Raw genomic sequence first — 27,693 nt, forward strand, 5'->3', positions numbered from 1 at the left:
TTGCAAACAAGGTAAAAAAAAAAAGGAAAAGGTAGAATATCTTTGTTTAGGCAGCATTAAGCTGACGACTCTTGCATATTTCCATTAACTGATTGCAATACTGTGGAAAGATACTTTGTTTGACTTTTGCTCCATGAATTCCACCAGCAGCAAGCCACAAGGAATAGAGTCACTCATTAAGTTCTCATTATGTCTATCTGGAATAGACTGACTCCAGGCAGCCAGAGAACAGGTTTGTTGGGTTGGTTTTTTTGAAATAGGGAAAGTGTGAGGGGGATCTCTGGTGCTGTAGAGGGTACAGAGTGGCAACATTTATTGGAGTGGAGGAGTGTTCTTGTGAAAGAGTAATACAAGGTTATTGCATTTACAAATTATCTGGTGGTCGGCCAGTTGCTCAGTGCCATCTTAGTGGAAGCAGGCCACTAACCCTCTTCATTCACCCTTCTGTGATATCTTTAACTCCTGTAATGGACTTCTCCATTTCTATAGGCTCACACATAGTTGATTTGAACATTGCTTCTGATACAACTCTGCAACTCTGAAAAAGAGGAAGAACAATTTTTTTCACCAGCTGATAAATTCTAAAATAAATCAGCCTTTTTAATGACTCTACCTGTGAGTCTCATGTGACTAATTTGGCTCAAGGCTTCTGGGCATGGTTTAGGACACAAGGCACAATCTTTTTTCTTCTTTTTCCTTTACTGGTCCCTGATAAGTAACATAAATTAGAAAAACCTGCAAGAAGTGTGGACTCTCCTCTGAATCTGAAATAAGTTTTCAACATATGATTATTGATGGTTTAATTGCAAGTACATTGCAGAGTCAAGAAGAAAATTTACATTTTCCAAACATACTGACATAATAGAAATCAGGCTATGCTGTCTCTGTCTACTACTAAATACCCCTGTTGAAATTTCTGCCTATTTATAAATATGTACACTTGAGCATTTAATGTAAATTTATCTCACATAACTGCTATGAGGAACCCTAATCATAGGAAAGCCCTTGGCATCCATCTTGTCTCTGTTTAAGTTTGTTTTTTGTTCCTCTCTAGGGTTAATTTAAATGATTTTTGAAACATTACAAACTAAGGCTTCTTATCACTTACCCCAACTCCAGCAAAATCCTTCACTGTGTGAAACTTTGTTATCTATGTGTCTGTGCAGCATGCACAGCTCTTTGCTCATGTTCATCCAGAAAGAAACATTGACTTTGTTGTTTGCTATGAGGGCTTTTCAAAATATGCTCTGGTCAGCTCTTCAAGTGATCATTTCAAAACAAAACTCCAAGGTTATTTAATGATCTCTCTGATTAAATTATTGTTAATTGGCTCTGGTCCCTCTACTTTAATGCCTTGCAGAATCTTCCAGTAGGACAGAGTATTTTACTGAAATTATTTTCTTTATCATTCAGCAACTGAAAAATCTGATCACTACTAAAAATCTTCTGGGCTTTTATTAAGTTAGGTCTGATTTATGTAATTTGCCATAAAGTTCATTAAAGACTTCATTAATTTTTCACCAATCTGTAACAGTCTTATCACTGCTGTTTTTATTAGCTGAGATAAAATTAACTAGGTTTGACTTTTTAAATTTGGGGGCAAGTCATTTACCTGCCCTATCACCACTTCCATAATAATTACATTTTGCTTTGTCAGATGTGAAATGGTTCTCTTCTTATCCATCAGTTCCAGTGATCAGGATCCCATATTTCAGACCAATTGCTTGTACTGACACTTTGATCCCAGCAGTTTATGTTCTCATTAGCTGACTGAATCTTTGGTCTTTCTCTTTTCCAAAGTAATCATTGGGTTTGAGATTTCTAATGCTAAAAAGACATAGAACATTCCCATCACTCTGCAGCTTAACCACAAGCCCTGAAGGGATTGATGTCAACCTGAATTTCACTTGTATTTGTCCATCTGCCTTTCCTAGACCTCAGTGGTCCTTCCTGGGAACAAGGAAATACGGAATCCCTGCAGAAGTCTGTTTCATGTCAGCCACAACCCGGGGTGTTTTGTAAAACAGGACTTTTTAACTATTTTCTGCCCTCTGATAAAATTTTTCACTCCCCCATGCACCATCACTTGTGCTACACCACCACCCATTTGCACTTGATTTCAAATATCAGCTAGTGATGTCCATAAAGACTGGCATTCCAGCCCTTGGAATGCTGGACCCATTAATGGCCTGGCAGATCAGCTGGACCATTCTGTTACATGGAACAGTGCCTACCAAATCAACCAAACCCAGCAGGTGATGACCTATTTTCATTCAATTACCTAAAAATGGCTACAAGAAAAGTATGATGAAAGTATTTTCAAAGGAAAAATGAAGCCAATACCCACTCTCTTTTTCCTCCACAATTAGCACTCAATAGTAATTCCCTCTAAAATATATCAATACTAATTGGAGAAGAACCATGATCTTGCAAGAGAAAACCTGCTTTATTCAGAATAACTGCTATATATTTCAGATTCTCTTCCTTGCCCACTTTCCCTTTACACTTTGACTTGATAGGGTAAAACAAACCTTTGTGAAAGGTACCAGTGGCACTTGCACAATAATTCTGAGCCTTCTGCCACCACAATATTTGGAGCCTTTTGTGCCAGAGGAATGTTTCAAGGCACAGAGCAGAGCAAAACACTTGGTAGGCACAGGGAGTGTTTGAGACATTCAAGTGAACTCTGTCACAGACACAGTGACCTGATAAATGTGTGTGCTCTCTCTAATACCTCAGCTTCAGTGGTTTTAATCCCTACCTTTGTGAGGATTTTGATAAAGTCTCCATTTGAAGGACTTCTGGGAGGTCCAGCTGACTCTGGTTCACACAGTGATTTTAAAGCTGTGTCACTTGTATGCTTTTACTAAAGAGAAGGCATGCAGAGAGGCTTGGAAGGAGCCTTTGCACACATTTGAAACTCTGCTTGGAAGCAGGAATGTGTTGACATTTAACTGAGAGTTTATTCAGAGATATATCCCTTAAAATTTATTTAATAGCAAAAGAGTGAAAACATCTCAATTACCAATACTTCTGACTTTTCCCTCTCAAAAGTGGAGAAAAACTGTGAATACAGTTTATTTATAATTCTCACGATTGTTACAAATAGCACTCTCCTTCTGCACAACATTTTGGGTCTGAAGACTTGGAAAAGTCTGTGTCAGAGTGGGAAAGACAATCACCATCCTTCGGATCACAGTCTCTGGAGATCCTATCCTCCAAAATGCACACTCTTCTAGCAGCTACTCGTAATTCCCCACACATGAAAGTTAAATTAGACTTCATTTAACATCTAAATTAAAATATCTTGTTCTGTTTAGGGTCCTTGGTTAATCTTTTTAAAGCTATTGCTCCAATTTTTAGGTTTTCTCTAAATTAGCAATATATCCTCCTCAGATTTCTCCCAAGAGGAAAGCCCTGCATCTGCACCAAGCAGCATTAACTCCAACGGGAACAGGAGCTTGCTCACATAGAATTCACAGCTTTCATGACAAAGATTTAACCTTCTGATCGTGATCATGTGAGATGAATTAACCTGCCTGCAAGGAAATTACAGAACTAGGATTTCTTACTGTATAATTGAAAGTTCAAATTCATAAAGACCAAAAGAAAACAAACAGAAAGAAAACTAAACAAATTACTTGTTTTCTTGGAAATGTGGTTTTTTTTCTGTTTTTTCATAACTTTCTATAACTCAAAGGTGAAACACCAACATTATTAGATTAATTCTTCATGTCAAAGAATTAAATAATTTGTCAGTCTGCAATGAAAAATAAGCAATTTTAGCTTTGCAATGAAAAGGTAATTAAATTCTTCTTGCAAAAATACCTTTTTTGCAAGGTTTTAGGAATACCTGTTCGCAATGTCCTTTGAGCCTGATGGAAGTTCAAGGACTGAGCACCTCTAAAATCAGAAATTAAAAGCTTTTTAATGTGCACCATCTTTTGGGATAGAGAATCTTGAGAGTCTGAAGAGCTGGAGACAGCTGCCTGTGCTTTGTGCTAGTTTGCAAAGACATTCCCAAAGCTCAGGACAGACACTAAAGCCACGGAGAAGGAAACATCCCCACCAACTGAGCAGTGCTGTTCTCTGTGCTGTTTCTGATTTATTGCAGCTCTGCATCCTTTCAGCCACTGTGCAGCTGCAGCTGACCTTTTCCCATGGCCATTACAGGGCCTGTTGCTGCCCTGATGCAGGTGAGGCTCTGTAAGAGCATCCAGCCCTTTCTGATGCCCTCGACTGCCTGCCTGTGACTGCTGCTGCTGCTTTTCCAAATGCCTCTCAAGCTCCAAGGTGGCTGCAACCCAGCATTCTCCTCGTAGACTCCTCTGTCACTGGGCTCCTGCCATCCAGACCAGGGAGATTTGTTGCTCTTTGCTTTACCCCCAACTACCCCACCAGTGCTGTCTTAATCCACTTCTTCCATCTGTTACTTCTGTAGTTGAAAAGCCCTCTGGCCACTCTCTGCCTTCAAACAGACACTCCTCACTATCACTGTTGTTGAAAATAGAGGCATGCACAGGCTCAATCTGCACTTGTCAGCAAACTCCAGCTTGGTTATTTCTCTTTCTTATTTTCCTTTTCCACAAGGGGGTGTTATGCAGGTGGACATTTGAGAGTGACCTGAGCAAATCTCTGTTGAAGACTTTTCTATGTCCTGCATTAATCTCTTATTCCAGCCTTACACTTTTCTTCCACACAGAATGACAATCCACAAAATTGCTTGCTCATTTCAGTCAGGCACACCCCCATACAGACAAGCCCTTTAGGGAATATCAAAAATATACAGATATATTAAGATACAAGATCTATTAAGTGTGGTCTGTATTGGGAGCAGCTCTATGTTATTCACTCTAGCTGCTGGCTCAAGAGTACAAGTTCTTTTTCCAATGAACACTTCATCCTCATGAAAGTTTTGCTTGGGGTTCTTCAGTAGCCTTATGAATATTTTAAAGTGTTTTCTACCAGCAGTATTCTTCTTCCATATAATTTCCCCTATGATCAGTTCTCAGTTTGGTAAATATCTTGCTCAGAGCAACCATGCACTCTGTATTTCAGAGAAGAACAGCAAGGGAACACAGATCTGTCCTGTGCATGTGTAGGTTTTTCTATGTGCTTTCTACCTTGCCGATGGTCTGAACTTGTTTTCTGGTGGGTTGTAAGAGCAGAATAGCACAAGGCTTCCTGTGGTGTGAATTTTGTCAGAGTTAGCTACTCCCTGGTGAATGTTAATGTGTGGCAATATTTTATATATTCCATTAAGCAAAGGTGCTGTGTGCTGGCTTTTTACCAGAGTTCTGTCTCACTCAGCTACAGTCAGTTCTCATTGTCTATAACAGCAGTTGTCTCTAACATGTCTTGTCATTCATTGGAGAATCTTACAAGTTGGTTACACTATACAGCACTCAAAAGAGACAGTCAAAAAATAGATTCTCACAGGAATCTTCTCAACCATCGAGGAGAAATATCTTCTCTAGGAGAGACTTACCAAATATACAAAACCAGGCACAACAGTATGCATAATAATTTTCCAACAATATAAATAGGAAAAATAATGTGGTACTGAAGCTGTTATTCTTAAACTCATTTTTTCCAGATGAATCCTTGAGAATTTTTATGCATTCCTGTAAAGGTAATAAATTACATCATGCTGTCATTAGACTAATTTCTAATGTAGAAACAAAGTATTTGAGAATTAAAATCAATAAAAAATTGGTGAAGCCGCCATTTGAATTTAATTACAACACAGTGACACATTCTTTGTCTGACCCACAGAGGTTTGTGTCCTATGCACTTCTGTTATTCCATGCACTTTTTGTACATTTAGACACATTTTTAGCTGTGAAAGTACACTATTTCATTTAATGTGTAGGCAGAAAAGAAGCTTACATTTGTCGCCAGATCCACATAGAAACAGCAGCAGTAAGATCTTTTTTTAAATAAGGTGAAAGATAGAGGGAGCCTTCAGGCCAGGAGTAGAGGTGGCTGTGTATTCAATGTTAGTTTCAAATAAAACACCTGTCAGTTGTAACTTGTAAGTAAAAGATCTGTAACTTGTCACTAATCCTGGATTGGTCATTAATTCTCTTAGATTTGGATTAACCTGCTCTCTGTTTATTAAATATATATGTATACATATTCAATGAGATACATATTCATTGCTTATAATTCAGAAATAAGTACTTAGCCAGGAATTCTTTGTTATTAAAATGAACATTTTGTTACTGTTTTCTAACTCATTATTTCAGTCCATAACATAACAATATAGCTAAAAGGCTAGAACCAGCATTTTAAAACAGTTTTATGTTTGGAGGGTTTTTTCAGTGGGTGATTTTAGTCTTTCTGTAAGGTGTTAAATCTGGGAGACGGGCAGAAGGTTTTTTTGCTCTGACTTAGTGTCTGGAGAGGCAGAGTTAGTGTCTCCCACTGCCAGCTCAGTGCATCCCTTTCCACTGGGAGTGGCAGAGACAAAATGCCTCCATTTCTGTACAGTGCTCAGACAGCAGTGAGATAAGGGCTCTGACAGAGAGGGGCTGCTCCCCTACTGCCTCTGACCAGCCAGTAAAACCCCAGGCTCTGATGGTTCCAGGTTACTAATTTATGACAGCGACACTGAGGGAAGGCAGCAGGGCAAGATCAGAGGTGGGAAAAACTTCCCTGCCACAGTTTGGAGGACAAACAGGATATGGAGCCCTAATCTTTATTTGGAAGGAACAGCAAAACTTACTTTTATAGACATTATAATTACAGAGGAGTTGCCAACTGGCCTTGAGGAAGCCTAATGAGGAGCTGGAAAAGCACTTGGACTGCAGACTGGGAGATAACTGGGAGTAGGGGATAAGTGGGAATCAAGTCTTCTTTTTCTGAGCTCATTCAGAATCTGGGTTGTGTTTCTTCTCCCACCTTTCCACTGCCTTCTGTGTGTAGAATAGAAAAGATTACTTGAGTTTCCTGTAAGAATTACAAATCCTATCTTCATTTTGCAAAGAGCGCCTTTCATAAGGCATTTTTGGCATTGGCTGAATTTTGGGTGGTTTGGGTTTGGTTTTTTTTAAATTCTAATTGAAGAGAAACAGCATATCAACATTTTTCAGGCCAGCACTGTGCAAAATGCTGAGGTGAATATTTCAACTGCTGTATTTTTTAGCAAGACATTAAAATACAGGGCAAAAATAGGATACAGTCATTTAAACACATTTTGTGACAGACATTTTAATCCCTAGTGCATAATTTGTTGAACAGCAAGTAAAAGAGTATCTGAGATTTATGAAGGCATTACAGAAATAAAAAACCTTAAGAAAATATAAAAATAAGCAATATTTTGTAATTCTGATATTAATATTTTGAAATTTGGTGCTGTAATCCCTAAGTGGATCCTTAACATTTCCAGAGTAAACCAATGATAAATTCTATGGACAGAACTCAAGACCACAAAATTATTTTTAAGCTAGTGAACTGATGCAATTTGCAAATATTTTGGGAAGTAGGTTGCATATAGACACAGATCTAACTTTATTCAGGTCCTTTAGTCCTGAAATATTTATGCCATGAAGAAACTCATCTGATGAAAAATATCATCAAAATCTGGTGCATTCCAATTACAGCTTCCCAATTGAATGTTATTTCTGTAAAGAACTACATCAAAACTCAGGTCTAAACACATCTAATCTAAGTTTAGACCCAGATCTAAATTTCACATTCCTATTCATAGTATGTTCTGTCCTTAGTGGATCAATTTCAAATCTGCAAAAAAAAAAAAAGATTATATTTTTATGTAAATATTAATCACATATAGTACACAGTGCTGTGGATTTTGAGAGCCTTTCTTTAAATTTGAATTTAAAAGTCCAATTTTGAAATTCTGTCCTGTGGTCAAATTACTTCTCTGAGCAATTGCATTGAAATAATCAGTCTGTATTCCTTTTTTGTGTTATAAATCATGACTTTCAAAAGTAATTTTTCCTCAAAATTTATGTAAATCCTTGTGCAGTAAGCCCAACTCAGCTAGGATTTGGTTAGATTTGCTTTTCAAATATTTCTTCTTTGTTCTTTGAAACTGAACTGAGAACTATTTCTATTTTCTAGATAGCCAGGAAAATCTGGGGTTTGTGTCCTGTAGGAAGGAACCTGTTTCCAACTCCCTCTGACCATGCAGGCAGGAAGAGGTGCAATGCTCAGTGCAAGTTACCAGCTGTGGCAGCTGGAATGTCACAGCAGCTGCAAACTCCTCTGCTCCATCCCCATTTCCAGCCTGCCTTCCCCTGCCAGCCTGGCTTCTCTGTCCCTGTCCTTGCTCACATCTCACCAAGTTCAGCACCAGTTCCAGGCTCCTGCAAGACCTTGAGGCCAGAGCACTTCTGCTCCCCTCCACATTCCCTCTGCTCTCTGTCTCTTGGCTTGTTGTACCCCTGGACAAGGCACATTGAGGCACAGCCACATCGTTATTTAGAGAGGATGTGGCACTGCAGGTGTCTGCCCAGCAGCACCAGGGCAAGACACACTCACAGGAAACAGAGCCAAGCTGCCCCAACCCTTTGCTGAAGGTCAAACAAGCAGTTATCCTGGAAAAGTTCTTGGGTCACTTCTGAATCCAGCATGACACAGAATACATGGCCTTATAGGAAATGCAGCTCGGGATAGGAAATGCAGCTCAGGATTGGAAATGCAGCTCAGGATTGGAAATGCAGCTCAGGATTGGAAATGCAGCTCAGGATTGGAAATGCAGCTCAGGATTGGAAATGCAGCTCAGGATTGGAAATACAGCTCCTTGACATTCTGTTGTTGTAAAGCACTGTGGAATTCTGCCAGACAGCTAAGAAAGAAACTGTAGGTTTCTCTTTTAAAGCAGGCCATGAAAAGTAGAGAAGATTATTCCAGCTATACAGCAGAGCCTGGACTTAAATTAAACTGTGACAAGCTGCCTATATTTCTTAAACTCATTACAATTATTTAACAACATTTGTGCTCTGGTTGGGTAAATCATGGAAAGCAGTGCTCTGTCACAAAGGTACTCCATGATTAACATTGAATAACTGCTTTACTAAGCACCTCTTGCTACTCCTGATAACAGAAGTAGCTGCTTACTCTCCATTATACAATTATCAGGCTCTAATCCTTTTATAGACTATAATCTAGCTTTAGGCCTTTCCCCATTCATAGCTATGTCTTTAACTGAGTTTACTTAGGAGGTGAATTATGCAGTTGTCAGTAACAAAACTGACAGCCTCATTTTTCTACTTCTCAAACAGCTGGCCATGCAAACACACATAATATCTGGCAGGATCTTGCTATTTGTCTGTCAGCCCCACATTTTATCTTCATTGTTTGTCTAAAATACCTTCTCTCTCTAAAATAATTTACATATTCCTGTCGCTTCCTGAAAGCTGGGAGAGTCTGTAAAACTGCTGTCAATGTTGTGTCCAACCACACAAACTGATAAGGCTGTTGTATTAGTTTAAATTTTTTTTAAAGAAATTCATTACCTAAAGCCATTCATCCAGAGTCTAATGGAGTTGCTGTTCTGTCTCAATTCCATCCAGAAAAGTGGTGTACACCAATGAGAGGACAACAAGTACTCCTCCCTTTGAAGCCAATGTTGAATCTGAAAATGGAGATAGAAAATATGATTTTGTCACTGCTCAGGTTGAAGTAATGAAGAGCTAAAAGGCAGTTTCTGGTCTCAATAAACTTTAAAAAGAAATAGTAAGAGAGGAAACTTTTGTTGTTCTTCAAAGAGGAGAACTGGGCAAACTTAACCTAAAGTCCAGCACAGGCTAGTAGAGACTGCTGTGTTTAGCATGCTCTGGATGGACAGAGAGCTGCAGCACAGGGGAGCATGTTCAAAAGGTGGTCATTACAAGAAACTGGGTTGGTTTTTTTTTAATGAAGATTAGACATGGCATAAGTCACCTTTCAGATGCAGACACCCGAGTGCATCATCAATGGCACTGCCCAGAACTAAGGAAGGAGGCGGTGCAGAAAATCTTTAACAATTCAGAAGGTGACAGACAGGTGTGATGTGACATACAGAATGAGAAGAAGTAGAAGTGATCATTTTTCCATCTCTCTGAGCAAGGTTGCACTCGTGCAAATGTGTTTGTCACTAGGAAAGGCATTGCTCTTCTTCAGAGTGGAAAGGTCTTTTAACTTTCCAGCTTTATCATTTCAGCTTGGTACTGCCCAGGTTAAATCACTTGTGCACCTCAGATGAAAGTTTACAAATAAAGCCCAATGAAAGCAGGAGCAGGCCCATATTTCCTAGAAAACACAGATATAATAGACAGGAAATCAGTCTCTGATGTTCTCAGATCCTGAAGGGCTCTCTGTTGCTCCCTCGTGTTGCAGTGAAGCTGGGGGGAGGATGAGGAGAGCTGTAAAAGGCTGTGTGTCACTGGTGCTGGGATTGTGCCTGAGCAGGGCAGCAGCCAAGGTTTAGTACAGCACTCAGAGCACACCGTGCCCTGGGGCTCAATAAAGAGTTTGACCCTGGTGCTCACAAAAGACAAAAACCTCCCCTCTGAAAACTTACTTATTGCACTACAGGCTCTGCTCTGCTCAGCAAAAATTACGTTTCAGTCTGCATCAGCTACCAGCAGATGTTTGTATTTTTTACTTGTGTGTGTTTCAAAAATACAAAGACAATATTAATTCTAGTACTTACTTTCCTGAACAGCACCATAATGCCATAGAATAAATGTGTTTTCACCAGTGCTTTATCTTCTCTAAAATTAGTTTCACAATGTTTCATAATCAAGTTCAAAAGCACTTCCAGAAATACAGTATAACTAACACAAAACCTTCATATAATCTCCTGATTTTTTGTAAGTGTGATGGCAAATTTTTTACAAGTGTGACTCTTAACACTTGCCAGAATAATAATAATCTCTGTTTTTCAGGACACTTCTAGTCTAAAATGAGAAATTTCAGTTTCTGAAGAGTTTTAGAAACATCTTATTTTCTTAAAAAACTATTAGAAACAACACATTAAAAAGAACTAGTATTTTCTTATAGTGTGTGTATTTCTGAGTGCCAATGGCAGTTTATCTGGCTAGCCATGAATCGTAATTAATCACAGCAATATGTTCATCACAATGTCACCTGCTTTCCCTTTTAATTCCAAGAAGCTTTCCCAAGGAAGGAGAACTTGCAAATCAAAGATCCCAGAAATTTCAAAACTTGATTTCTCCAGACACTGATTTATCCAAATCTACTTATTCCTACGACTGTAAATAACAGTAATAGATATAGTGCTCTTGCCATTGAAGTATATTATTTCCTAAATAAAGGTCAGTGAGTCTGAAATATTTTTTCAGAATCAGTACATGAAGTGCAGCTTTAATGAGTCAGAGAGTAGCAAAATATTTTGGTTCATTTTTCTCAAACAGTGCCTCAGCTCATAATCAGCATGCATTTGGTTTAGACAGCTAAAGGAGATTGTCTTCATATGGCTAAAACCAGAATGCAGGCACATACAAAACCACAAAGAAGTAAGTTTGTAACCTAGGGTATTTTGTCTTTACTTCATGCCATTGAACTATGCAGGCATCCAAGGCCACTCAGTGTGATGATTTAGGAGTATTGAATTTCAGTAACTTGGGAGAATCAGAGACAAATATGGCCTTCAGAGATACAGGAAATTTGCATAAACCAATAGTTTGTACAATATTTTTTGTGTTACAGAACACCAGCAAGCTGCAGATCTAGATATGTTTTTATTATGTAATGATCAACATTAAAAATTCCATTATCAGAGCTAATAGCTTTGTGGTGGCTAAGGCATGTTCAGAATATGCTGTCTTTTATTGTCTGTATTAATGTCATCTTTCCATTTGCTGATAAGACTAAAACCTTCTTTTATTATGAGATTAGGCAGATTTGACTTTGAAGATATACACACACTCTGATACATATGACATTGTTGAAGGTGCTTTTTCCTCCTCAAGTTTAAAATATGTTTTTTCCCCAGTAAATTGCCTGTGGTATATGAATTTTTGTTTAAAGCATGTCACTACTTTTCTTCTCAGAGGCAAAATTGCTGGGCTTTTTATTTTAATTTCCTTTTGGGTAAAACTTTAATCTGTATCTCCTAAAGGCACAAGAGGGTCTGAAGTGGGATTACTGGTGAAAATTCTTCTGGAATGACCTTCTTTCCAGAATAAAATTAAAGTTTGATGATTTTATATGAGAGGAGGCACCCTGCTGCAGCATATCTTCCTCTTGCTGCTTTACACAAGCATATCAAAGTAATATTCCTTTAAATTTGTTTTCTATGTATACAGACTTTCAAGACACCCAAAAAGTAAACATCATTTTAAACTCAGTTTTTCAGTGAGAACAAGTAGTGCATCATTTTTATTTTGATGTGTCTTGTATCCAACACTATTCACCAGCAGATGAACCACAGCCTTTTGTAAGCCAGAGGAAAAAATAAATAGCTCAAATCTTTCATTTTTGAGCAGAAATCCCTGGGAGATGCAGCTGCTGCCCCCAGCCCTTCACACAGGAGTTTCAGAGAGGTTCAGTTCTTTTCCTCTGATTCACTTGCATGAAGCTGTTGTTGGAAATTATGCTCTGTAAATGGCAGCAGTGCAGGGGCAACAAAGCACAAGGAAGGAGTATAATTTTAAAATGCTATTGGCAAATTGAAATTTATTAGAACCCCATTGAAAACTATGACTGAATGTGAAAAGAAAAATAAAGCTGGTGGTAGAAAATTAACATAAACACAATTAAGTCACAATACCAGAGGCTGTGGCCTCTGTTCACATAAGAAATATGCTCTCTGGAGGATTTTGCTACATCTTAATATCCTTAGTGGTGGCTGCTGAAATGTCACCTTCTCCCTGCAGCACCAGAAAACTGTCCTTTCCTATCAAACTCTAATTTAGCAACAGCAATGCACACACACAACTTCTAGGCTTGATTATTGCAATCCATTAGAGCAGGACTGAAGCCATTTGCCTCGAGACACCTCCAGCTGTATCCACCCACTGCCTCAGCAGCCAGAGCTGCCACTTCCCTGCCATCAGCTCTGCCCCTATTCCCTGCCCTGGATCCCTGCAGAATCCACAATGCATTTCCAAGCTCTCATCTTCCCAGTGAGAGGGGGCTGCCTAATCAGAGCCATCCCTGGAGCTGGCTCTGGCTGGAGCCTGTGCTGGCACCAGCTGCTGGGCACTGGGTGAGGATCCTCTCCTGGAGAAGGGGCTGGCCACTCCCTCACAGATGGGCTCTCTCCAGCAGTTTTCCAAGCCAGCTCCTGGATTCTTTGTCTGCCCAAACCACCCACAGATATAAGGATGATTTGCATGTACTCAGCATGATCAGATTCCCAATCTCTTTCTTCTGGAGAGTAATATTTGGTTAGTTAAGATGCTGAAATAGAATTGAGGCCTTTATAGTTATTATCTAAATTATTATTATATGTCAATACTTCTATCTGAAAATAGTGTCTTATGATATTTGGGTTCTTAAAAGACTGTGAAAGTGTAGCTTGCCACTGTTACTATACAAACACAGATGCTGTGATCAGAGACTCGTGAGACTGAACATGCTGACAATGGACCAAAAGTCTTTGATAATAGGCAGATGTCCAGGCAAGAACTTTGAAACCAAGAATACAGCACCAATTTCTGTGATATCTTTTCCCAGTTTGCTATAGTCTTTTCCTTAGGAACTCCCTGAAGGGATCGCCCCTGCTTTTCTTATATATATATATTTTTTTAGTAAATGGTTATGAACAAGTAGCCATTCTCCTTGCCAAACAAACACAGGAGGAGAATAGGTATAAGCATGGCACTACATTAGTATTGTAAAAATAACTCTGAAGGGTCTCCTTGTCTGCAGCAAGCCAAACAGAGATCAAAACTGCAATTTGTGTTCTTCATGCTGTAGTCTCATACAGTTTGGCTTTCTTAAGGACTGGAAGGTCTCTGACAATTCTCAAATTCTTTCCTAGGAAAGGACAGCAGTGAATATATTGATCCCGGTCACACACACAGTTCAGCCAGGTCAAAGCCAGAGCAAGAGTCAGGTAAGCATTGGGTACAGACACTCCAAACCCCAATTTATTAGTAACTAAGCAAGAATTTCCATCACAGTTCTATTACTGGTCTTTATATTAGCCACACACAAGTATCATCTCTCAATGTATTACTTAAAGCAGGAATGCAGCACTCCTGTACTGGATCACACCAAATGTGATTTCTATCTGTGATATCAAGGGAAGAATGCAGGAACAGGCAGAGTTTATGTATATGTACAACTACTTCCCACTTTTAGAGTTCTCTATTTTGAAATGCAGGCACGAGAAGGGTGCTTCATTCCATTTGCCTTTCTGACTGTCACTGAGCTCCAAGTTGTATTTTTCACACAACTGTCACAACACCAAGATTTCTGAGTCATAAAGTTCAGCTTGGAACTAATCATTCCACACATGATTGCTGTGCATCATTTTTTAATTAATTTCTATTCAATTTCACCTGCCATTTTATTTTCGCAGTTTCTCCATCTTATAAGATTTTTGCAATTCCGGCCGTGGTTTTGCAAACAATGCATCTCAGGGCAGATAGGAAGTATTGTATGGAAAGAGAAAATGGTGAGGGGGGGCGAACCATAGTAGAAATGCAATACAATCAAAACAACGTGTGTTTTGTTTCATGAAATAAATGGAGATCATGCAACAGCACCAGGAAAAAAATCAATGTAATCTGACTGATTTATTGATGAACAAAGACAATTTATATAGCATACAAGAGGAGTACATGTAGAACACTGTCTGGTTCAACTTCTTTTTTAAGCATTAGCACAAATAGTTAAGCAAGAATCTGGTAAGAAAAAAACATATTCTAATCACATTATAGGAGGAAATACTGAAAATTTGTTGAATGTCCTGTCCCATTTTACCTATTCCACAGCTACTGAGCTTTAGATTGCTTATCCCCAAGTCTTTGTAAATTCTTCTATTTCTAATTATTATACTGGTTGTAGAAGAAATAAGATTTAATATTTTAAACTCAACCTTTAAATATTGTAAACAATTGTAGAACAAGCAAAGGGTATAAAATGGGATTTTTTTAAAGATATTACTTAATTTTTACAGGTAGTAAGCACACTGTAAATAACTCCTTGGAATTGCAGCCATTAAAGGCAGCTCCCTATTACAAAGATTGGACAAACACAGTTCTTGGAATATTGCCTGCTTTTTAGTTCTAGGAATATTGTCTGTGCAATTGGCATTTCTTGGAGCAAAGATTTTGAATCAGTAATCAAGTAGAAATGTTACTGTGACCCCAACCTCCTCAGCTACTTAAATGTAAGTGCAGATGCTCAACTGACACATGAGCTATCTCTCTTCTTCCGTTGGGCAGGAATTACCACACACAAGTAGGTTAAGAGTCTCTTTGTTGTTTTGGCCAAATTCTAGGAATTTCTGGGCCAGATCTGGTGCAACATCCTGGCAAAGTCTTGTGCAATTTATTCTCAAACCATCCTGTATTGAAGCAATGAAAACACAAGGCTAGGCTAGGCTTCAGCTTGAAGGATAAGACTGCAGCTGTGGAAAAACAGCTGTTTCATCCATGTCTTCCTCAGTGGCTGGCACCAAAGGGAAAAGGGTGTGTGATGCTGAATGCAGTGACAACAGCCACTTGAAAAGAAAGCTGAGAAGTATCAAGTGTTACTCAAGCCACTAGAGAAAATCAAAGTGTATTTTAAAACACGCAGACTTACCTGGTTGGCTGGATTTCCTGCTGAATGCTCTCTAGAGGTGCTTGGCCACAAAATTTCCTGGTTCATCATAATACCTGGGGTAATTCCTTAGGTTTGCCACATATGTTGTTAATCTGAAGCATTGTTCCTTTATATCAATGAAATAAGTCAATATCCAGAAGGTTTTCAAGGCTAGAATAAGATGTAGTTGTAAAGCAAACAGAGGAGCAGCAGCATGAGTGACAGCTTTACTAAAACATCAGGCTTCACCTAAGGCCAAAATCATGTGTAAGTGGAATAAAATTGCCACTAATGATCTTGGTCATTAATGTTTAATTATGCATTTCATTATGTAAAGTTATTGTAAAGGATTTCATTAGTAACAATTAGAGTGCCTCACATCTAATTTATATGCACCTGCTCTTAATTACCATGGCATTGAAATCAATACTGAAAAATGCTTAGGTACTTTATATTCAACATCATGTGCTGTATATAACTAGGATTACAACAACTTCCATATTATTAGCTGACAATCAAGTTTACTCAACATATGCTAAAATATGTTCTCTTTGTTGTAAAATGTGGTCAGATTTTACTGCCTGTAAAATCCGAGTTCCTTGGCAAAGGCAAAGTTATCACAATGTATGTGTAATTGATATTTGTAAGCCATTTTAAAATAATATTTTTTGGTTTCTGTTGTTTTTAAATTCTTCATTCTAGAGTCTCCGTCACTATTATATACCACAGCTATACATAGTACACATAATATAATTGCTAAGTCAGTTTTCTCAGCATGCATTACCATAAGATCTCCTGACAGAAAGAGCTGCTATAACTCTGTGCCAACAGGAGGATTGCAAACCCCAGATGTTTCATGTGAGGTGACACACTAGAAGCCCATCATCAATTCACTTCTCACACATACTTGTTCAGCTTCCAAATCAATTCTTATCATTGTAACTTTTCACACACAGCTAGCCATTCCAGTTTCTAAAATATTGAAATGTGTAATGGTGTTTTCTCATGCAATTAATGAAAACATTTCTTCATATGTATCACTGATTATATTTAACAAGGAAAGCAATCCTTCAGCAAAGCATCAGTGAGGTTTTAGAGCTGAGACCTAAAATTGCTCAGACACAGCAACAAGCACAGGAGTAGAAGGAGAACCCTCCCAGTTTTTCTCTTTCCTCTGGCATTTTGGTTTTGAAACCCCTACAGCCCACTGAGATTTCAAACAGGTTGTTATTTCAAGCCATCAAAGCCAAATACAGTGTGTGGTAAATGGAAGCCCAAGCACTCTGGACACCTCCAGGAAGCCTGGTGTGGCTTTTTAGATTCTATCTGGTTCCTCAGCTGCCTGGCATGCTCCAGGCAAAATGTGGCCTAAGGTGTCCTCCCAGGCACCAGAGTTTTGTTTAACCTTGGGTGTACTTAGCTCAACCACAGTGCCTTTATTCTCCTCTCTTCTCCCGCCATCCTCCCATTTATTAAGCTGCAGCAGCAGAGCAAGGCTCTAAGTGATAAATGGTCTTTAAACCACCTAAATCTGATGGGATCCATGTGGTCACTTGTGCTCTAAGCCACAGCATTTGGACACATGCTCTCTCACACCTGTCCCATAACTCACAGTATGCCCTTCCCCTCCGAAAGGAAAAACAGGAAAGTGAGAAGTCATAGCACCCCTGTGGTTCCAGGAAATAGTCTGCACAGCCTTTTCAGCACCTACAAGAGAACAGGCCCATGATAAAGTAATACACAGAATTAACAGAATCAACCCATTTTTCACAGGAACAGAAACAAAAGTTTATTACCAGTTATGACTTACAGGTATTGTACATCTATAATAAACCACAGCATCTTTTTAACACGAGAAAGGAGTTCACCAACACATTCCCTATAAAAAGATTTTCTTCCATGCCTTAAATATTTGCTGGCATTTCAAGATGATACCAAAAATTTTGCCTGTGAGATTTACAGGTTGATAGAGGGTGAAACTGTCTCCACAGGATGAGTTTAGCAGGAGGAAACTTCAAAGGAAAACTGTCTGATGTGGCAAATACATGAAAAGCACAAGAACAAAGCAATATTCTCAATTGTGGGGAAGTTAGGATTTGGATCTGAACACTTCAGACTTAAGTAAATACCAACAAACCAAATTAGCACAGGCAAACAACAGCTAAGACAGCTAAGGTTTACTTCTAGTGCAAATTAGAGGCTCTTCTTTAGTTTTTTTTTTCTGAAATATGACTTATAGATGATCCATTTGCAAGCCATATCTTAATTGCATTACTCTGATGTTCTGGTTTTAATGCATATTTTTAAACGTGAAGGTGACAACCCAATAGCATTCCTGTAAAATGTTTATTTAAATTATTGTTTTGCATCCATTTCTTTAATTATTTTATTTAAAATAGACATTCAAATGAACAGTCCTGAAAGATCACTTTGTTCAGAAGGACAATATCAACACTGCATAAATATCTGCAATATAATTACATTGTCAATGTATTTTAAATTTTGCAGGTAATTGCAGTTTATCTTCACAGAAAAATAGTCGAGATAAAAATAATTGTCAGATATAATCAGAGAATCTACTTAAGTATCTTGCTCAAATGTGGTAAATGTTTGTTTAGGGCTTGGTTTAGTGCTTGTGAAAGACTAAGGAAGCAAAGCAAATAAGATCCTTGCACTGGATAAGCATTCCAGCTTTTATCCTCCAGTTCACCAGAGACTGGTTGTTTCTATTTCTGGGACTTTCCTGCATAAACTGCTACTTATATTGGATGTGTAGCACTTTAGTGACATGCACAAATTACACATCCTTCTCTTTTTCCTTTTGTAAAGAATCCCAGCTTTGTGATGCAGGACAAGGCTTTTGTCTGGTTTGGGATCAATCACTGAGACTCTTTTGCCATAAAGTGATTGGAATTATTCATTAATCTTCCAGACCAGTAGTTTTGTCTTTCATGAAGTAAAACTGATTTCCTTATCTGAGCTTGTGAAGAAGTGGGATGTGCACCTTTTTTGATTTATAGCTCAGGATGGACAGTAATGGAGAAGCCTTGAGAGCAGCAGCTTTTGGGACCCCAGAACTGACAGGTCTTGGTGCAACAGCCTGATATTTACTCATGGGTGGGCTGCATATGGCACTAGGTAGCACTATGAAAAGAGGATATTTAAATGTGGAGAGAATAAATCCTTGGGGAGCACTAGCTTTTCTACAGATTTGCTTTATTCATTCTCTTCTGGAGAGCTTCACGACAGTTTATAGTGCACAACAAATCTCTTTGGTTGCAAGAGGGGCAGATTTATTCCAACATGTTTGAATCACCTGGGAGAAATAGAAGCAACTTTCTGTTGAATTACTGAGTAATCGACAGCTTCTTTTTCAAGGACCAACAGGCCCAGGAATAGATAGCACTTCTATCAGAACCTTGCCTGTTTTCTGGCCAGATGGTAGCAAAGAGCTTTGGAAATCTGATTAATATCCTGTGGTGGATTTTACCAGCTCCCTGGTTACCAGCCTTTCAAACACTCCGGACCTTTTGAGAGTCTTCTGTTCATAATATCAATACAGTTATACCTCGTATCCCTTTGGGGCACTACAAAAAGGGGTCAAATTATGCTTCTCCTCTTTGATTTAACTGAAGATCTGTGGCATTTTCCTATCTAGAAGCTAACATTTCAGGAGCTATATTGTTTCCCATTCCTTTCCAATGTAGTCTGGGAATGACTATGCAGTCCTTACACAGCCACAAACACAGTTTCTTGGATCAAAGCCTGAAAAAGAGGGTCTGTATTACTTTGGATTTAGACTTTAACCTTTTATCCACCATCTACTTTACAGTAAAAATGCAAATCATTTAAGTCCAGAGTATAATTAGAGTTCCAGACCTAGATACCAGTTCCTTATGGCTGCTGAGTAATTTCTTATTTTGTTCATTTTTCTTTCCACTGAGAAAATACAAAAAGTACTGCATTAATGTGCTGTGGACAGAAAAGAAACAGAGATAAATCAGCTTTGTATACCACAGTTATTCCCTGGTCTGCAAAATTGCTTTGAAAGCCATTTTTCTTACTGTTTTCTCCTCCATTCAGAACTGTCTGCATTAATAGCAAGGCTTTGCATCTCAATATTACTATAGCAGGGCATAATCTCTTCTACAGTAAAGTTTACCTGTCACTATCTGTGCAAAGATCCTTTTTGCAGTTTTCCCCACATGGTTAGTTAGAAGAATCTATAGGGGAGTGTAACTGCATGGGTACTGCACTAATAAACAGAGCAGAAAATATGTGCCACTAATGACAAAGTATCAAACCCCCCAAAAAAGCAAAAACTTAACACAGACCTTTGATGGTTCTAAATTCTAGTCCTCATTTAAATTACATTGTTCTTTATCCTTTACAAACACTAGTGATTACAGTGAGATAAACATTTCACAGAGGTGTTACCCAGCAGGTGGTGTCCCAGGCTATGAGTGTTTCCAGCAGCTGGAATAAATATCTGAAATGTAAATCAGACACTGGAAAACTGAAAGCTTCAAAAGGGGGTTCTAACACTGTTTGGAATCTCAGCACTGGGATCTCTGACCCACAGACATTGCAATTTGGGATCTCCTGACACAGTGGTTCTTCTGTAATTTCTGGTAGCATCAGCAGGACTTAGCTAAGCATGCAGTGAAGGAGTCTGAAATAAATACCCTTCGTGCTCAACACAGCCAGGATATGAAGGTCACCTCAGGGAAAAAGAAATCAATGTATGCCAAGGACAAAGGGCCAACACACAGTATAACATACTATTATCCCAGCCCACAGTGCTGTACTCCGCTTACTGTCAACAAATGCTCAGAGAAACAAGAGGGATGGAGTGAAATCCCTCTTATCACAGTTGTTTGGAAAGAAAAGCAACTGGAAACAACTGCATTCCACCAGGGAGAAATCTCAGTCTCCTATGAAATGGCTGGCAACTGAGTTGTCTTAGACCAGGGCACAGAGGAGAACCATAAATAGATTAAACTTTTCAGAGTCCATATTTACCTATCTCTTTGCTAATTGTTCTTTATCTCAATCTTCTTATTATCATGAAATCTACTATGTGTAGTTTTTAAGTTATAAGCTAGGGGTGTGCTAGATGGAGTTTGAAGGATGTGCTAAAACCCCAGTAAATGAAGAAGACTTGAGCAGCATGAGGTTATAATCTGGATTACATTTTATCTTCATTTACCACGTTTAAGTTGTGATAGGACTGGCTGCAGACTTGGTCCCTGCAGGACACACAGGGTACACAGCACATGAGGCATGAACTCACTCAGCTCTGCAGACAGAGAAAGGCTGAAGCAACTGTGCCATTCAAAAGGCATTGCCCGATTCCTCTGGAGGAGAATTGCATGGCTAATGAACCACACTAAGATTTGAGAGTGCTAACTGCTTCATCTCAAAAAATCATGATTTGGTCATCGGTTCTTCAGGATGAGTGAGAAGGGTGCTTTTGGCAGTACTTCTGAACAAAAGAACAGATCAGTTGAGAAAATAAGACTTTGGTACTTCCCATTTGCTTTGTCAGTCTGACAAAATCAAGATAAAATGAGGTATTAAATATAATTTCTGTGGGGCTAAAGTGGAAGGTCTATATTGCCCAAATGCCAACCTTGAAATTGAAGGAAAATACAACTAAGAGTGCAACGTAAATTTCTGTGTAGAAAAAAATCAATGAGCTATGGCAGTTGTCTGAAAACTTTATTAGTTCAATGAATCACATTTATATAGACACTAATAATTATAATGTAAATAAGGCAGTCAGAGTAATGTACAATAGCCCATCATATAATACTCAGTATGTCAATGTTATTACCACAGTGTTACAATTACTGAAGTTTAATAGAGAAATATAAGACACACAGAAAGTAATTGAGATAAAAGAGCACAGTAAATTGGTATAGTACTGCAGAGAGTGATGAGCCACACATTAATTTCAGCAATTACAAACCTACAGAGCAAGTTCTACTTCTCTTATCCCAATGAATGATTGTGTTGAAGCACACAGTCCACACTTCTAATGGAATTCCCCTACTTCATAAAACTGGAAGGTTTGTTAAACATCCCACCTGGATTTTCTGCAATGTGCTGCTTACACTTGAGTGTTTCTTCTGCAGCATTATTTGCAGAGTGGGAAATTCCTTGAAGTGCTGTAGAACGTCTCTGTACTTTGAAGTATCTGTCATGAGAGTGGCAGACATGCCATCAGCCTGCCTCAAACTTAGGAACTCCACAGGTTTTTACAATAAATAAACCAGTTCTTTTTCGTATTCCCCTTACTCTAAAAATACCTGTCCTTTACCATCCCTGAAGTTAGCTCATGTGCTCCTGCCCTTTTAAGTAGCTTCTTCAAAGAACGGTAAAAAAAATTGACTGGCTGTCAAAACAGCGTTAAAAAAGAGGGAACAAGAAAGAAAAAAGGAGAAAATAATCATGTAAGATACAGTAGTGTTCAAACTTCTACATATCAAGGAGAAAAGGTAGGGCAGAGGTTTTGCATAACCAAAATACTTGTCATTATAAGGAACAAGTCAAATCCAGAGAAATACTAAAATTGTAGCAAGAAATTCAGCCTGATATGACCTTGGCATGGTTCACATCAGACATTTCCTGGAGAATTTCCATTGGAGAGGGACAGGGAGAGGCTCTGTGTCTAAGGAACAGAGGACTACCTAATCTAGTTGGCTTTGGAAGTCAGCTGGATGAGATTTTATGATTAATCAGAAAATGCACGAAATGAAGTGTTGATATGGTAGGATATTGAGCAAAACCATTGCTGAGCTGCTCCTAGCTGAGCTCGCACATCCTGGGAGTTCTCCCACTTGTACAGGTGTATATGACTTGTCTAACAGCCCCATAAAAACTCTCTGACCTTATTATCCTACTGCTTTGTTATTAGTTACCTGGTCTTAAAATAGTATGAAAAATTAGGGTGACCTAATTTTCCACACAGCCACAACAGCCAGCAATTAATTCTTCTGTTCCCAAAACAATATTTCCTCCTGCTAGTTGCACAGGTGTTCCTTCTGTGGCTTCTTTTTCACATCATCTTCCTTAACCCCAGAGGACTGCAGAGGATTCTCAGCCTGATTGCTCCACAGAGCAGCAAAAAGTCTCAAAAGAAAGCATAAGATTTAGTGTCCCAGCTGGGAGCCAATGGAAAATATAAATATGCAGGTACCCTGAGATGTTTCAATGCTTTTGATGAATGAAATTGTGCTGTGAATGAAATGCTTTCAAAGAGAGAATGAAACCATTTTTTAAATGTTTGCAAGTTTAATTTAGTAATTAATACTTTGCATAGATGTTACTAAGGGAACAGTTAAAGCTGGGCGAGGCCAAAAATACCTGTTCTGAATTTGAATTTTCACAAGCAATTGGAAGCACAATTAAAAAGGATTATGTGCAAGTGATAACAGCTTGAGAATTCTTTAAAGCAGAACCTCAAAATCTTTTGATTTGAAGAACCTCTTCAGTATTGCATTTAATGACTTTTGCAGCATTCTTAGGATTTACAGTTTGAAACCTTTAGACTCTGGGAAAGATCAAAGTCTTGTGCCTGTTTAACAGTATCACCTATGAGTCTGAATGGAAGGAAAAAATATGTCAAGCTGGGCCATATGTATTCATTTTCCTGCCACTGCAGGAATGCATGGATTATCAGTCTGGGCCACTTTGTCTTTGGAAGAAATTCAAGAATTCACCTAGACGCCTTGTTTTTCCAGCTGCTTTTCTTCAAAGGTATCCAAGTGAGTTCTGCCAGCATAAATCTTTCCATGAAAGAGCAGCATCTGCATCCTGGCCCATAATGCTCACAGGCTCTTACAGGCTGCTTCATGGGAGATGAGGAGTCCTGTCTGATGAGGTGAAGAAGCAGTGTCAGTTGTTGTAAGGCTTCTCTAAAACTTGTAGCCAGGATGGGATATTTCAGGAGCATCAGAAGAACTTCTTGCTCCTATGAGAGGTGCCTTTGTGTTTCTCTGTGTCAGCTTAACCAGAATGTGATAGCACAAGCTGCTACTGAGAAAGCCAGATCTGTCATATGAAAAGCTATTAAGCACTTCTTCAACTGCATGCTTATAACTCTTTTGATATAGATCAATTCCTAGGATTTAATAAAGTAAAAAATTGAAATATACTTCATATTAAAGCAGAGTCAAAAAAAAGGCATTAAAGTTTCTTAAATGAGCTATTTCAAGCTTGAGAGCATTTTCCAAATTGCATTTCAGATACTGAAAATCCAAATTTTTTTCACACTGGTTCGTATTTAAAAGGGATGTAGAATCCTTGAAATGTTTCGTGTGATGGAAATCCTTTACCCCCACTAGGTATACTTTTATCTTTTATTCCTCCCCCTGCCCCACCCCACCCCAAAAAACACACACAAAAAAAAAAAGGAATCCATGATGTTGGTCATTGAGGTATTCATAAAAAAATTAAAAGGAACCTCACCTTTTTATATAATATAATTATGCATGAATTCCCTTTAAAGTCTGACCCAGTATCTGCTGACTTCAAAGAACAGACCTTTTTTGGATGAGACTAGTCACTGAAGAGTTTGGATGATATTAGTCACTGAAATGCAGATTGTGTTACCAGACTCTCTGCCTGCATTATGAATCTTAGGTGAAGACACAAGTATTAGCTTGAGCCCACAACAAGCTTTACAAATTACCAAAGTATTATGAAGTTACTGTGGTACATTTTATCTTAAGTGTTCAAATATCTTCAAAATTCTCTCTCTGTTATTATGAATTATATATAAAAATACTGTTAGTGCATAATCAGGCTGTAAAAATTATACATAAAAGAGCATTTCTCTTTTGAGGAACCTTACACTAAGTTGAAAAAAAAAATCAACAAAAATCTGTTTACCCATGAAATGAATGTATCAAGCTTTCAGATTTAAAAGAAAATGTCATAAATGCAGAAACTTACAACACTTGCATAGGCAAGAAATTTCCTGTAATCTACTGCCAGTTTTATCAGTGTTATGTTAAATGATCCTTTCCTGCATTTGCTTCATTGAGTCCTAATAGCATTTGTCTTTAATTCTGAATTGAAATTATGTTAGCATGACAAACACTAGAAGAGAATTCTGCTGGGAATTATTTATGAGGAACTTGGCAGATCAGCTTTTAACAGTAGCTAATTCTGGAACCTTAGCCATAACCTTCATTAACCAGAGCAGCGTTCCCCAATTACTAAAAAAGATGAACTTGAAGCACCGAATTTTGCCTAAAAGCATTAAAAACAAAAGAAAACAAACATCAAAACTAAAGAAAAGCAGGGGACAAAAGGAGAAAGGAAATCTGTAGGGGAGAACAACACCAGTTTCCAAACCCAAATAATTCGTGAAGGCCAAATGCAGGACAAAACCCCCAGATGTGACGTGACACCTGTTCCCCAGAGGGCACGTCAGGGACAGTGCCACCGCTCCTGCTCAGCTCAGGAGGCACTCAGTGCACCGAGGGACTCAGAGCTGCACAGTCCTGCTGGCCTGTGCTTCCCTGAGGATGTTGGACAGGATGTGCACGGCTGCAATTCCCAAGCAGGCCCTCCCCCTCTGCTTTTGGAGGAGGCTCAGAACAGATGAGGCTGGGGATGTGTTTTCCTTGCCTGTGACAGATTTGCACAGTATCATAAGCTTGCTGTGCTTGTTGTTTTCCTCCTATCAAAAGAAAGATGTTGCAGTGCTGTTTAGAGTATAAATGAATCCCTACCCCATATGTTGCTCTTTATATTTATATCCACTTAGGACACCCAGCAGACCTGGTTATGGAGCAGGTCCTTGTTGTTTCCAGCTCCTCCTCTGCTCATAAACATTTAAGGGCGAACAACTGGATATCGCCACGTCTGCACTTAAACTGCTCATTGTAATTTCACAGCAGCTTCTGTTCCATACCAATTTTCCAGGCAACATATTACAGTATCTGCTCATGTATTTTGTGCAGACTGTGTAGGAAGAAGCTTAATCTAAAACATCTGCGGCAAGATGAGATGATCACATAAACATAATTTCTTGCAGAGGTTCTGTCTATAAACTGCAATGAACTATGTTTCCACTGCATCAGCACAATCCTACCTTTGCATTTACCTTTTATCATCCAAATGGAGAACAAAGGAAAATAAAATACAAGAGGAAAAGTCAAATTCCCAGGCACATAAACACCATGTTCAGACAGAAACTGACAAAGCTCTGAAAATTATGTCCCTAATCTGAAACCTGTTCAATAAACTACATTAATTATCACTACTGAATATCTGTTTATGTGCCTAAATTCCCAGTAAGCCATATGGAAAATTACTTTCTAATGTGGAATCGCCAGAGCTTTTTGATAGCAAAAGCTCCACACACACACTAAACTGTTGCAGAGTAAGTCAATAATCAGTGAGCTGCAATTTTCAGAGCCTAATGGATTCAATAGACACCTAAGGGATATCTCAGCTTCAGCAGCAGCACTGTGCTCCATCACATTACCCTGCAATAGAAACGACTCACAACACAGTCTCCTAAAAGAGGGTATAAATTATCCTTGCAGGTGAGATTTACCCTTGAAGGTCGGTATCCATACCCAAGCAATTTCTCTTCAATCCTGCCCTTCAGGCACTTTACCAAAAGATAGGAAAGGTGCTCCATATCAGGCATGTTTCAGCTCTGAAGGTACCTACATGCAGTTTCATCTGCACATAAAATACAGTACGGGAGCAGCTTGCCATCAACACACAAATAGCTTCTGTCAGCAAACATGTTAATTGCCAAAATTTGTGTTCCAAGACTTTCCATGTTAGCTCCTTTAAAAAATTAAGCACATTAGCTGTTTTCTCATTACATCATTTTGAATATGAGAATGAATGCAAGTTCCAACAACTGTTTCAGGCACTAGAGAAGGGCATGTTATAAAGGGCATATATTTTCCACCCAATAGCTGAAAAATCTCACAAACAAAAGAATGCTTTTTACACAAGAAATTGCTCTGAATGGAATATCTGCTAAACACTTAATGCATGCCCCTGGAAGTCAGTGGAGCATTTGGATCCCCTCTTAGCTTGTAAGATTTTATAAATAAAAATCTAGTTAAGTTCTTGGGATTTGTAACCTCCTATTTGATTCTTTCAGTCCCGACCGTTCTTCACTGTCCTCACTGGAACATAAGCAGAAGAGTTATATACTTGTATTTCTAAATGCAGATCAGTATTTTTCCCTTTATTATGATCCACCAAACTGGAGTAGAATTCAATAGATAAATTACTCCTAACTCCAAATGAACTATATCAGAATATCAGAGACTGGTGTAAATGCAAACATGTCAAAAGTTGAACATCTGGTGATAAGCAATCCATTGGCTTCTATAATTTTTACTAATATAAATTACTTTTTGGGGGACAATATCATAATTCCAAGAAGACTATAGGAAGGTAGCTACCCTGGCTTCAGCAGCTGAAGTAGCAAAAAGAGTAAGATCAACCGGAAGCAAACTTGAGGGAAGAAAGCTCCTTTTCAAACCTCAAAACTTGGTTCTCTGTCCAAAATTAAACTGAGGACACAATATTGTCACCCATTCATGAATTCCCTTCTTCCAACTTTAAGAAGCCTGGGGGTTAAATGATGATCAAACCCATGGATGATGGGAATGCCTGTGTTCCAGGTGGTTGTGCAGGAGGAGGAACACCTCTCTGTAGTACTGGGCTGAGCCTCAGCTCACGGTGCAGTCAACACTCCTGAGGTTGGTGCCCAGGCAGAGCCTCCCTGGCAAGGAGAGGTTCCTGCACACACAGGCACCAGCACGTCACATCACCACAGGCATAATCACTGCCTCTGCACTGGGGGCAGAAAAAACTGTGAGAATAAAACTTGAGGCCAAAAACTGCCTAGAGCCTAAACACTGGCAATGATTTCACTTTTCTGTTTAGGATAGAAAGGAAGGTAGGAAGTCCTATTAT

The 27,693-nt window shown here is 38.7% G+C and overlaps 2 long non-coding RNA genes across 2 annotated transcripts in view; one reads left to right on the forward strand and one right to left on the reverse strand.

The window, feature by feature from the left end:
• The window catches only part of LOC135308677 (uncharacterized), a 96,680-nt gene that overhangs the window by 64,969 nt on the left and 4,018 nt on the right, over window positions 1-27,693 (forward strand). The window contains exon 2 of the long non-coding RNA XR_010369063.1: window positions 13,958-14,032. This is a non-coding gene — a long non-coding RNA (uncharacterized LOC135308677). The remainder of the gene's footprint in view (window positions 1-13,957; window positions 14,033-27,693) is intronic.
• On the reverse strand, window positions 15,760-20,085 carry LOC135309452 (uncharacterized). The gene is made up of 3 exons (XR_010369718.1): window positions 20,064-20,085; window positions 17,342-17,436; window positions 15,760-15,856 (listed from the first exon to the last, which is right to left on the reverse strand). It is a non-coding gene; the product is annotated as an uncharacterized LOC135309452 (long non-coding RNA).

Source organism: Passer domesticus, chromosome 10 (genome assembly GCF_036417665.1).
Source record: "Passer domesticus isolate bPasDom1 chromosome 10, bPasDom1.hap1, whole genome shotgun sequence".
Classification (NCBI taxonomy): domain Eukaryota; kingdom Metazoa; phylum Chordata; class Aves; order Passeriformes; family Passeridae; genus Passer; species Passer domesticus.